General features: G+C 36.6%; 1 long non-coding RNA gene across 1 annotated transcript; it reads right to left on the bottom strand.

Annotated features, from left to right (window-relative positions):
* Window positions 1–571: 571 nt before the first annotated feature.
* On the bottom strand, window positions 572–9,948 carry LOC114671849 (uncharacterized). Its single transcript, XR_003721981.2, has 3 exons — window positions 6,058–9,948; window positions 5,388–5,534; window positions 572–726 (listed from the first exon to the last, which is right to left on the bottom strand). It is a non-coding gene; the product is annotated as an uncharacterized LOC114671849 (long non-coding RNA).
* Between the last annotated feature and the right edge of the window lie 3,906 nt (window positions 9,949–13,854).

Genomic DNA, 13,854 nt, shown 5'->3' with positions numbered 1-13,854 from the left:
ATAGTGCTATTTTAATTAGAATATTTACCTTACCACATTCTGGTCCATCAGGATCAGGTTATTTTATGAGTCATTTATTCCCTGACAAAGTCAAGAAGACATATTGTGCACAGCAATGAGAATAAGCAAAGCAATAATTCATTCATTACTGGGTACTTTACCCACTCTCAATCCTACATCACTATAGAATCCTCTAGAAAGCTTTCAAGAAAATTAATGCATGGGTCACATCTCAGACTGAGGGAGATCTTGATAGTAAGACCCAGATGTTGAAATTTCCTAAACTCTTAACTGGATTCTTCAATGTATAGTCAGAGTTGAAAACCACTGCTCTAAATGTATTGTGTAAACCTGCCTTCTTCCCAACTAGACTAAAACATTTTTAACAACAAAGTCAAGGCATTATGTTATCATTATATCCCCTTTTACCTAGCACAATTCCTAGCACAAAATTAGTAACTAATAAATGTCTGTGAAAATAAGTGTTTTAATATTGATGGTCTCTGCCAACAGGATTTTAAGTCCCTGGATGGTCAGGGATTTATAAAGCCTCAAACATACCAAAATACTCTGTAATTGGCTAATGTTTATAAGTGTTTCTTGAGGCTACTATCATCCAATTTCAGGCAATCAACTACTTTGAGAAACACTTCATAAATGAAGAAGTTTGGGTGGCCAATCTTTGGATTGCAGACGTATAAGTATTCTGGATAATACAGCATGACTCTGGAAAAGAACACTTTTGTTTTAGTCTTCCTTGAGATTTTAGTATTTGGCATTGAAGATAATCAATACAGGTATGTAAGATGAATATATGAGTAAATGACCAAATAAGTAAAGAAAGTATATTTTCACACAAAAGGTAATTTTTTTTTTTTTTTTTTTTTTGCAGAGGTGTGAAATGCTATGACTTATATTTTAACAGGAACATTCTGGGGACTGTATTAAAAACATTGTGAAGTAGGTCAAAGACAGAAACTGGGTAAAAGCAGGAAGATTATTGCAGTCATCCAAGAGAGATGATGATGGCTTGGACTGTGGAGGTGACAGTGTAGTGGAAACAGTGGTTGGAGTCTGTGCATGTTTTGTAGGTAACACCTACAGCTTGTATTGGAATTGAGTATTCAGTGTGAGAAAAAGACAAGAGTCAGGGATAATCCACAGCTTTTGTGACTCGAGGTACTAGGATTAGATTTGCCAGAGACTTAGATGATGATAAACACAAGACGTCAGTGTTTGCAGGGAAGATCAAGAGCTTCATTTGGGGGAGGTTATGTCTGCATACTTAATAGCATAGATGAACTATAGAAGGAGACATAAACCTCAGAATACAGAGGGCGTATGAAGCAATGAGATTGGATAAAACCAGCGAGGAATGGGAAGTGTGAATAAAACAGTTATTCTCAGGTTTCCTTTTCATTTTTATACTCAATGCTTTTTCAAGGGTTTTTAACATATGTATTTATAATACATTATTCCATTTTATGCATCATTTATTAACTTAACAATTATGCCTACCAAACACATGGCATTCACAGATTTAATATTTCCAAATCAGACTGTATAGGAATCCAGAAGGTTCACAATGTGTAGAAACGTGTCATTTTGTGGAGGCCTGGATATTAACTTTACACTGTAAGTCTAACATGTAGGAACAAGTCGCTATGCCTAGTTAGCCCATGCCCTTCTTATCCCACCCTTGCTTTTTGATACTCATACACCTTGGTAACTCTGGTTATATCAGTGTTAGGAATTTTGCCCATTTCTGGACTTTCAGGAAGTTTCCCCGTGAATAGTAATGGTCTGCTCTACAGTAAGATAGAATGAATTGAAATTATATTCTAGAGCCCCATCCAGTTATAAATTAAGTCCTGGCAAGTAATTTCAAAGTTATTTCCAGTGCTCTGTTATCCAGGAGCCAAGCTAGGTATTGTGAAAACTTCAAATATAAATATTGCACTTAATTTGTCCTCAAGGAGCTCACAATTTAGTATAAATATGACAAAAATATGAATTCATATAACACAAGGTGAAACGTGAGAAGGGTCATCAGGAAAAGTCAGTAATGGATGCTATTAATACAGTGTGCGGACCCTCTGGGTTAGGTTGGTGTGCATTGGCTACTCCTGGGTAGGTGCTGTCTCCCCAGAGAACCGCTTTCAGCCGTACGGAAGAATCGCTTTATTTCCCAGGAGGTTGTATAAAGCCCACAGCCCATGGACCAACAAGGGAGCCTGACTTCCTTGCCCTCTGGGCGGACCAACTCAGGACACAGTTCATGTTCCAGAACACCCTATGTGAGGAGGCCAGAGGCAGAGTCCTGCTGAAAACACACCTGTCCTTAGCTCCTCCCCTGCCCAATACTAAGTCTCTTCCCTTTCTGCTGTTCATAGTCCTTCCTTTCATGAATCTCATGCACCCTAATTTCCAGCTCAGGCTCTTCTCTGAAGAATCTGATTGTACATAGGTAGAGATCAAACACAAAGGAAGTTTGTGCAAAATATTTCCATCACATAGATAAATCTGGGACAGAGAGCGTCGTGGAAGGCATGGTAGCTGGACTTTCTGAGATAAGAAGGATCTGGGTATGAAAAATGAATGGGAGGCCAGGCGCGGTGGCTTACGCCTGCAATCCCAACACTTTGGGAGGCCGAGGCGGGTGGATCACAAGGTCAGGAGATTGAGACCAGTCTGTTCAACATGGTGAAACCCCATCTCTACTAAAAAACCAAAAATTAGCCAGGCGTGGTGGTGGGCACCTGTAATCCCAGCTACTTGGGAGGCTGAGGCAGGAGAATAGCTTGAAACTGGAAGGCAGAGGTTGCAGTGAGCCAAGATCGTACCACTGCACTTCAGCCTGTTTGGCAGAGTGAGACTCCGTCTCAAAAAAAGAAAAAGAAAAAAAGAAAAATGAATGGGAAAGGTCTACTCCATGTATGTCAAAGCAGAAGATAGAAGCACACTTAAGTTCTTCTGGAAAATAATGACTATATGCATTGTAATGCTAGTGAAGTCACGATCTACGTAACTCAGTCTCAGAGCAGTGATGAATCCCAAAGACCATGTTCCAGGAACCAAAAGCAATTTTACAGTAACGTACCCTTCACTTACTTTTTACAAACAGCATAAAGAATGTAAGCAGACCACAGCAATCATGCTTAGGTCTTCTCTCTCCCTTCTTTCTTCATATATGGTAGTCACATTCATGCCTTTCCTGAACCCACATGCCCAACCTCACCTTCTGCACTCCTAGGCCTGCTACCTCCTGCCTTTCTTCACCTCTCCTTTTCTCGCGGTTGTGTTTCATGTGGTCATGAGAACCTTGTCTGGCATGGAGAGCAAGGAAGGGAAACAGGACTAGGAGGTTAAGCTAGGATGCACTTCACTGATGAGAGTCAGGGAAAAGTCCAAGAACTGTTTGATATAAGTAATCTTTATCTCACTGTCATCATTAAGGATCTAGATGCATGGCACAAAGCTAGGTCATGTCTGTATGTTGTATCTATGCTTCACCACAGCCCTGCCATCCCATCCATTTTGCAGACAAGTAAGTGATGGCTCACAAATGTGATTCGTAGGCTTTTGTGATGCGCATGGCTCTTTCCTCTATACTGTTCTGCTCAGTGTTACTTTTCTCTCCTTAAATATTTCCAGAGAAGGCAAAACGAGTTTTACTTGGAGTGATGGTTAATTTTATGTGTCAACTTGACTAGTCTAAGGGATGCCCAGACAGCTGGTAAAACATTATTTCTGGGTATATCTGTGAGGGTGTTTCTGGAAGAAATTGGCACATGAATTGGTAGACGGTGTAAACAATATCTATCCTCACCAATGTGGATGGCCCTCACCCAAACCCCTGAGAACACGAATAGAAGAAAAATGTAAAGGAAGGGTGAATTTTCTATCTGTTTTGAGCTGGGACTTCCATCTTGTGTCTTCCTTCAGGCATCAGAGCTCCCAGTTCTCAAGTCTTCGGACTGGGACCAAATTATACCACCAGCTTTGATGGTTTTCCGGCTTGCAGATAGACTATGGAACTTCTCAGTCTCCACAATTGCGTGAGTCAGTACATGTATATTACATATATTACAATTATATTACATATATATTAGATATGTTGTTTTATATATATGGTTTTTACTTACTGTTGTTGAAAAACAACTTTAACATATTCACATTAATCTGAATAATTTCCAAATTTTTATCATCACAATTAAGAAGTTTTGACAAAGTACCTGTGTGGGCATGGCAAGTTAGCAACCAACAAAGTAATTTGTTTCCCTGTGAAATTTAGAAACAGTCTAACAATGCTCATTATGGTTTACTACATAGTTCAGTTTGCCCCATGCCATCCAAAAAATATGATTATTAACTATCGCATTTTATTAGACCCAACAGATATAAAGAAAATGTCTCATTGTGACATCAGGAAAACAGTCAGATGTGATGTTTGATATTAGAAATGTTGCATTTGTATTTATTTGCATTCTGTGGATGTTTCATTTTACCTCTATTTATTGATGCCTACCTTTACCCTTTTATAATCTATTGCTACAAAATAAATACATATTTTACATTTGTACTTATTATAGTAATAACATAATAAAAGGTACAAATAAAGCATTTGTCATCTTTATTGCAAAATTATATTTAACCAATATTTTTCTATGTATTTTGAATGCATTTGCATTTATTTCATAGTAAATATTTAATAATCCTTAATTATTTTGACCAGTTCCACCGTTGCTTATACTGTCACACACATATTTTTTAAGAATATTTGAATAATTTTGATGCCATTGTCAATTAAACTTTTTAGGAGAATCTGAACAATGGCTATATTGTCATTTGTGCATAGAAAGGCAATATGAAGGAGAAAACCAATAATTTGATTTTTTTCTTTTCATGAAAATCAGGGCAATGGTTAGTTCTCTTAGTAAACGTATTAAAGAATCAAGATACTTGGTTGATGAGAAGTACTATTTAAGCCATGTCTTTTTATGAAAATATGTCATATTCAAATGCAGAAATCGTTTAATGGTTAACTTGCATTTTGTTCAGAATGACCTACTGAAAATAAATGATAATTATCCAATCATATAAGTGAAGAAACAGATGTACAGATCTCTTATGCAGAACATTTTGGATTAATGAGATATTTTTAAAAAATCAAATTCAAGCCAGCTATAGAATAGCCCTGGAACTGTCAAGAAGGTCTTTTCTACATTTAGTTTTAATCAATTTGGTTCTAATCAAAGGAATTTTTAAATGCATGAAACACACTGAGAATTCTGAGAAAACAATGTATTTCTAAATTCAACCTGGAAAAATCTATTTTTCGTCATCATTATGACCTTGCTTGGTAATGTCATTCTCTTTGCCCACACCTGGGTAATATCTTCTTCCTCGGTGGAGCTTCGTATGCCAACCACACACTGCTCTGTGACGTGTTTCCTTGGCGCTGGATCCAAGTCCATAGCATTCATCGAAGGGGTCAGTGAAAGGCAAGCAGCAGGCTGGTGTGAGCTGGACATCTGGCATGTAGTAAATGCATTTAGAAAGCTAATAAACCACTCATTGTGAATGACTCCTGAAATTGATTCCAACATGAGCAGTTGGGGGAGAAATAAGCTTTTAGGAAGGTCATTTAATGTCATATAGAGTCTTTCTCTACAACCCAGTTAAACTGCTTAGCAGTTTACAAAGCAAATCCCAGCCCAATTTTGATCTGGTAATTAATTGTGCCTTCTACTCAGGGAAAGGCTGTGCATAGAAACTAGATATGGCCATAATTCTGTAGCCTTAATAACTCAGGATTTGAATTGCCAGATGGTCTTTGACATGAGATGGCTGCTGAAGAGAAATGGAAATCACTCCACTCATGTCAGTGCTTTATAGATTCCTCACCAGTGACACATAAGCTTGGTGTATGTAGCTGCACCCCTTCAAGTGCAGTCTTACTGAAGTTCTCATATTAATCTTACAAACACATTATCAGGAGTGGGAAATGACTAAGGACATGATCAAAGAGGACTCAAATGTTTCTCTAGGTCTCACCTGTGGGAAAGAATACAATTTCTTACAAAAGGTAAGTGGAAAGGGCTTATTATGTCTGTACATGGAACAAGGAAGGTTGAGGTCCTGGAGAGAATGAAAGCCTGGGAAGCTCCACTCTCAGCACCGGGAAGGACTGCAGGCCTCAGGGACACCAACTAAATAAGTGAGAGTCCAGAACAATGAAATTACAATCAAACCAATGCTGATATGCAATGCTACTAACCATGGTTTAACATTTCCTGATTCTCTGTTCTGCTTCATTTTTTGCATGACATTTTGCAAAATTCATTGCATTTTGCTTCACTAATTAACTAGCAAAAGGTTAAAAAGAGACTTCATATGTGAAAATCGTATGTATTCTTAGGGGTAGAAAGAAAAGGTAAAGGTTAGGAGTCTTGGAAAGAGCTACAGGATTTGGTAAAACAAACAAATTTCGAAATAAGACATATTTATATTTAAATACTGGTTCTGCCTCTTGTTAGTTGTGTGACATTAAGCATGGTACTTTTATTCCTGAAGTCTTGGATTACTCATTAGTAAAATAAGAATTTTATTATCCACCTAATTGGATGCCATAAAATAGTAAAAAGGGAAAAATAGCCAGCACGTCCCATGTCCTTGTGACAACTTTATAACCTCTTTAAAAGACAAATGTAAATATTTTCAACTCCTGGTTCTGAAGCAAAAAAGAAATGGAAAGTATTGAAGTAAAGTTAATATAAGGAATGTGTAAACTTGCGCTTGAAACACTATTTTACTAGAACTCGGTATACTTACCATAGATAATAAGGCAAACGACATATAGGTAGTAGTGAATGAAGGTGTAGATGAAGCGTTGGAAACATAAATGCTAGGTATGGGAAATGAGCAAGCACTGAGGGCCCAGGAAGGTCAATACTAGATTTCCAAGGCTGACATGTGCTTGGGGTTTTGTTATTCACCTTTGAGCTGAGACAGTAAAGCAATAAACAATTTTATAACTTAATAAGGCAAGAGTATAAAGACATAGTCAAACAGAAGCTGTAACAGACAGCCAAGCTGGACTTGGAATGACCACTGTCTGGATACAGGCTCAGGAAAAACCACAGACTGGGGAAAAATCACAAAAATGCAGCAGCTCTGTTCATAGCAAAGCTCAGTGCAATCTTCCCTAGTCAATCCTTTATGGCTCCAGGGGAATGGCCTAGCTTAAAACCTTGTTCCACAATAAAAAGGGGTCATTCTAAGGTCAGATCATAGAAGTCTCATGCCCCACTGACACTGAGTCACCAATCTTGAACGAGAAATGGTGGGACTCTTCTCCATGATTCATTCATTTAGCTAAAAGCTCCTAGTTTCCTGAAACAGCTGATCAAAATTTTAAATCCTTGGCAATATCATTGTATGTAATAATGTTTAGAGTAACGTATGCATTAGGACAGCAATTATCCATCTTGCTGTAGTGTGTGTTGTAATCACTTGTGAATCGATCTAAAAATAATTGTTATAAAAAGAGTTAAAACAGTTTATTAATGGTTAAAATAAATTAGAAGATATTTAACTTTGTTCCTAAAATGCAATGCATTATTGATATTGTCATGTGCTTTCTTGAAGGAAAGTGCAGGGGATGGAGTTTTAGATAGTACTATGGGAAGTGCACTTATTCCAGAACAGTTCTAAATAGGGCAAGTTGTACATATAAAAGTACTCCTCACATATATGATTTGGTATGTGGGAGGGTGGTGAGGGACGAAATTGGGAACTACTGCGTTTCTTCTTAATATAGTTTGGATATTTGTCCCCACTCAGATCTCATGTTGAAATGTAGTCCCTAATGTTGGAGACTGGCAGAGGCATTTGGATCTTGGGGGCAGATCCCTCATGAAAGGTTTGGGCCAACCCCTTGGTGATAAGTGAGCTCTTGCCCTGAATTCATATGAGATGTGTCATTTAAAAGTGTTTGGCACCACCCCCCTACTCTCTCTCTCTCGTTTATTCCTGCTTTTACTATGTGACATACCTACTCTGTCTTCACCTTTTGCCATGATTGGAAGCTTCCTGAGGCCTCCCCAGATGCCAAGCAGATGTCAACACCACCATGCTTCCTGGAAAGCCCGGAGAACTGTGAGCCAATTAAATCTCTTTTATTTTAAATTACCCATTTCCCATATTTCTTTATAGCAATGCAAGAATTTCCTAATGCATATATGGAAATAGGGTCTGCATCATTTTTAAAGCAATGTTCCAACATTGCTATTAAAAGTGATTCACAAGATGTTATGAGCTGAATGTTTGTGCCTACTCCCCCAAATATATATGTTGCAATCCAAACCCCCAATATAATAATACTAGGAGGTGAGGCCTTTAGGAGGGGATTAGGTCATGAGGGTGGAGCTCATGAATACAATTAGTGCCCTTCTAAGAAGAAACAGAACGACGATCTTTCTCTCAACCATGCGAGGGCATAATGAGAGGACACCCATCTGCAAACCAGGAGCAGAGCCCTCACCAGACACCAAATCTGCCAGTAGCTTGATCTAGGATCTCCAGCCCAGAACTGCTTGGTTGAAAGTAGTGATGAAGGATCTTCTGTGCATTCCTTTTAAATTGATGCCTCCAGTATTTCTGATAAAATACTAAAAAATAATTTTGAATTTTTAGAGAACATAAAGAATTCAGGCCCAGCACAGTGGCTGATGCCTGTAATCACAGCACTTTGGGAGGCTAAGGTGGGTGGATCACCTGAGGTCAGGAGTTCAAGACCATCCTGGCCAACATGGTGAAATCCTGTCTCCACTAAAAATACAAAACTTAGCCAGGTGTGGTGGTACACGCCTGTAAGCCCAGCTACTTGGGAGGCTGAGGCAAGAGAATCCTTTGAACCCAGGAGGCAGAGGTTGCAGTCAGGCGAGATCATGCCAGTGCACTCCAGCCTTTGAGAGCCAGACCATCTCAAAAAAAAAAAAAAAAAAAGGAAAGAAAAGAATTCACATTAAAAAGTTCAGAACTAGATAAGGCACCTAGGACAAAAATTTTAAGGAGACACTCTTTGTTAGGTTCCTGCAAGTGTTGACCTTGTATTTGTAGTGCCTCCTTAAATGATTTGCCTTGGATGCCTCTCTGCCTTCACCTTAGTCCCTGTTCAGCTTGTCCCAATATGAAATAAAACAGACAATGGACACTCCAAATTATGCCAATATCAAAGGAGAAAGGGAAACATCAGCTTGGGGAATTATTAAACCTTTTGGACTAAATGTATGCATCTTCTAGGGGCTTTGGAGATAATATTTTAGAAACTATAATACAGTTAGGTTGCTTATCAGTAAAATAAATGGCCTGAGAGGGAAAGTTTTTTGTAACTCAAAAAGTGAACTGCTGTCAGCTGGTGATTAGTTTTAGGCCTCTTGATGAGAACGCATTATTCACTTAAGATATGAAGGTGGTGAAAGGAGTAGGCAGAGAGCCACTCATATTCAGAACTTTTAATATAAATCTATAAAATGAAATTATAAATTAAAAAATTCCCTTGAAAGACATAATGAAACCAAAATTACTCAATAAAAAATTAGATAACTTGAATAATCTTAATTCTACTAAATAAGTGGAATTTGTAGTAAAAAGCTTCCACAAAGGAAAAGTCGAAACATAAACATATTCACTAGCAAATGCTACAAAAATTTTCCTTAACAATTTATAGTAATTCTATACAAATTCTTTCAAAATATAAGTAAAAGACCACTTCCCAACTTATTTTATGAGGTTAGCATTAAACTAACATCAAAACCAGAAAAATATATCAGAAGAAAAAAGATACATAGCATAAAATCACTTACATATATGTGTGAGATATACATATGACATATATATATATATATATCAGATATATAAACACAAATGTCCTTACAAAATACTAACAAACCAAATCCACCAAAATAGAATGCATCATGATCAAGTAGAGATTATTCTCAGAATGCAAGGCTGGTTCAATATTTAAAAATAAAATCAATCTGTACAATTCATCATGAAAAAACTAAAAAATGTAAAAAACCATGAAATTATATTGATACATGCAGAAATAGTCTTTGATAAATAAATTCATGATTCTTTTAAAAGTCAGTAGATTAGAAACAGAAATAAACTTCCTCAACCAAATATAAGACATCATCAAAAAAAATTGCCCTACTACTATTAAACATTATACTAGAGATCTTAGCAAGTTCAATAAATCAATAAAGAAAAAAAGACAAGAAAATTGAAAATAAAGAAATAAAACATTATTATTATTATTATTATTACTTTTTTTTCTGAGACAAGGTCTCGTTCAGGCTGGAGTGCAGCAGCACAGTCTCTACTCACTGCAGCCTTGATTTCCTGGACTCAAGTAATCCTCCCACTTTAGCCTCCCAAGTAGCTGGGACTACAGCTGCCTGCACCATCATGCCCAGCTAATTTTTGTATTTTTTGTAGGGACACATTTTCGCCATGTTGCTCAGGCAGGTCTCAAACTCCTGACCTCGAGGGATCCGCCTGCCTTGGCCTCCCAAAGTGTTGACATTACAGGCGTGAGACACTGCGCCCAGCCATTTTCTTTTTCTTTTTTTTTTGTAGATGACATGAATTGGCTACAAAGAGAATCAAAAAGAATCTATAAACAGAATTAATCCTAAGTTTGGAAAGGCAAGAGAGTACAATGCCAATATGGAAAAACTAATGGTATCTAAATATGTTAGCCACAAAAAAAAATGAAAATTGATTTGAAAAATGGTATCATTTACAATAGTTCAATAAGCTTGAAATAGTTACAAAACTTTAAAAATTTATACAAAATCTGTATGCTGAAATTTTGTTTTAAATATTGATGTAATAAATAATATACAATCTAATTAAATGGAAATACATACTTTGTCATAGAATGGAAGATTCAATGCTGTCAACTCTCTCAATTTGTCTATAGATTCAACACAATTCCAATCAATTTATATAGAAAGGTAAAGTAACTAGAACCCATAATACAAATTGAAAAAGAGAAAACAAAGTTAGGAGGACTCACAATGATGCCCAGATTTAACGTAAAGCTACAACACTCAAGACTGATATTACAGAAAGAGAGGACATATAGATCAATGGACATAAATAGAATCCAGATATGTAATCAAGCATATATGACCAGTTGATTTTTATCTAAGGAGTAAAGGCAAAAGGCAATTCAATGGAGATGGGATAGTCTCTTTACAAATGATGCTGGAACAATCAGATTTCCATATGTAATAAAAGGAACCGCAATCAATATTTTGCACTCTACACAAAAATTAACTCTACAAGGATCATAGACCTAAATACAAAACTGAAAATTATAAAATTTCTAGTTGAGAACATAGGAGGAAATCTTATGATTTGAACTTAGATTAGATATAATTTTTAAAAAATCATCTATTAAAAATGATAAATTGAATCTCATCAAAAGAAAGAACATCTACTCTTTAAAATATACTATTGAAAGAAAAATAGGGTAGCTATACATTGGAAAAAATATTTTTAAATCACACATTGTATGAAAGACCTGTATCCAGAATATATAAAGAATATTCAAGGGATGGTTTAACATCCACAAATCAATAAATGTGATACACCACATAAACAGAATTAAAAACAAAAATCCCATGATCATCTCAATAGACACAGAAAAAGCATTTGACAAAATCCAGCATCCCTGTATGATTAAAACCCTCAGCAAAATTGGCATACAAGGAACATATCTCAATGTGGTAAAAGCCCTATGATAAATACACAGCCAACATAATACTGAGCAGGGAAAAGTTGAAAGCACTCCCTCTGAGAACTGGAACAATACAGGGATGCCCACTCTCACCACTTCTATTCAACATAGTACTGGAAGTCCTAGACAGAGCAATCAGACAAAGGAAAGAAATAAAGGGCATCCAAATTGGTAAAGAGGAAGTCAAACTGTTACTGTGTGCTGATGATAAGTTTGTATACCTAGAAAACCCTAATGACTCCTCCAGAAAGCTCCCAGAACTGACAAAATAATTCAGCAAAGCTTCTGGATACAAAATTAATAAACAAAAATCAGTAGCTCTCTTACACACCAACAGCAACCAAGCTGAGAATCAAATCAAGAACTCAACCCCTTTTACAATAGCTGCTATATATATATATATATATATATATATATATATATGCTTAAAAATACACCTAACCAAGGAGGCAAAAGACCTTTGTAAGGAACACTACAAAACACTGCTGAAAGAAATTATAGACAACACAAATAAATGAAAACACATCCATGCTTATGGATGGGTAGAATCAATATTGTGAAAGTGAACATACTGCCAAAAGCAATGTACACATTCAACACAATTTCCATCAAAATACCACCATGATGCCTCATAGAATTAGAAAAAACAATCCTCTAATTCATATAGAACCAAAAAAGAGCTCACATAGCCAAAGCAAGATGAAACAAAAAGAATAAATCTGGAGGCATCACATTACCTGATTTTAAACTATGCTATAAGGCCATAGTCCTCAAAACAGCATGGTACTGGTAGAAAAATAGGCACATAGAGCAATGAAACAGAATAGAGAACCCAGAAATAAACCCAAACCCTTACAGCCAACTGAACTTTGACAGAGTAAACAAAAACATAAAGTAGAGAAAGGATACCATCTTCAACAAATGATGCTGGAATAACCAGCAAGCCACAAGTAGGAGAATGAAACTGGATCCTCATCTCTCACTTTATACAAAACTCAACTCAAGATGGATCAAGGACATAAATCCAAGACCTGAAACCATAAAAATTCTAGAAGATAACATCGGAAAAACCCTTCTAGACATTGGCTTAGGCAAAGATTTCATGACCAAGGGCCCGAAAGCAAATGCAATGAAAACAAAGATAAATGAGACTTAATTAAACTAAAGAGATTTTGCATGGCAAAAGAAACAGTCAGTAGAACAAACAGACAACCCACAGAGTGGGAGAAAATCTTCACAATCTATATATCTCACAAAGGAATAATATCCAGAATCTACAAGCAACTCAAACAAATTAGAAAGAAAACAATCCCATCAAAAAGTGGGCTAAGGACATGAATAGACAATTCTCAAAAGAAGATATACAAATCAAGAATAGCCATTATCAAAAAATCAAAAAAGAATAGATGTTGGCATGGATTTGGTGAATAGGGAACATTTCTACACTCCTGATGGGAATGTAAACTAGTACAACCACTATGGAAAACAGTGTGGAGATTCTTTAAAGAACTGAAAGTAGAACTACCATTTGATCCAGCAATCCCACTACTGTGCATCTACCCAGAGGAAAAGAAGACATTATACGAAAAAGATATTTGCACATGCATGTTTATAGCAGCACAATTCACAATTGCAAAAATGTGGAAGCAGCACAAATGTCCATCGATCACCAGGTAGATAAAGAAACTGTGGTATATATACAGTGAAATACTACTCGGGCATTAATAGGAATAAATTAATGGCATTTGCAGCAACCTGGATGGGATTGGAGACTATTATTCTAAGTGAAGTAACTCAGGAATGGAAAACCAAACATTGTATGTTCTCACTCATAAGTGGGAACTAAGCTATGAGAATGCAAAGGCATAAGAATGATACAATGGACTTTGGGGACTCTAAGGGAAAGGGTAGGAAGGAGGTGAGGGTTAAAAAACTACAAATTGGGTTCAATGTATTCTGCTCAGGTGATGAGTGCACCAAAATCTCACAAATCAACACTAAATAACTTACTCATGTAACCAAATACCATCTGTTCCCCAAAA

This window comes from Macaca mulatta, chromosome 13 (genome assembly GCF_049350105.2).
Source record: "Macaca mulatta isolate MMU2019108-1 chromosome 13, T2T-MMU8v2.0, whole genome shotgun sequence".
NCBI lineage: Eukaryota > Metazoa > Chordata > Mammalia > Primates > Cercopithecidae > Macaca > Macaca mulatta.
Note: the sequence above shows the minus strand (reverse complement) of the source record. Positions and strands in the feature narration are given on the sequence as shown.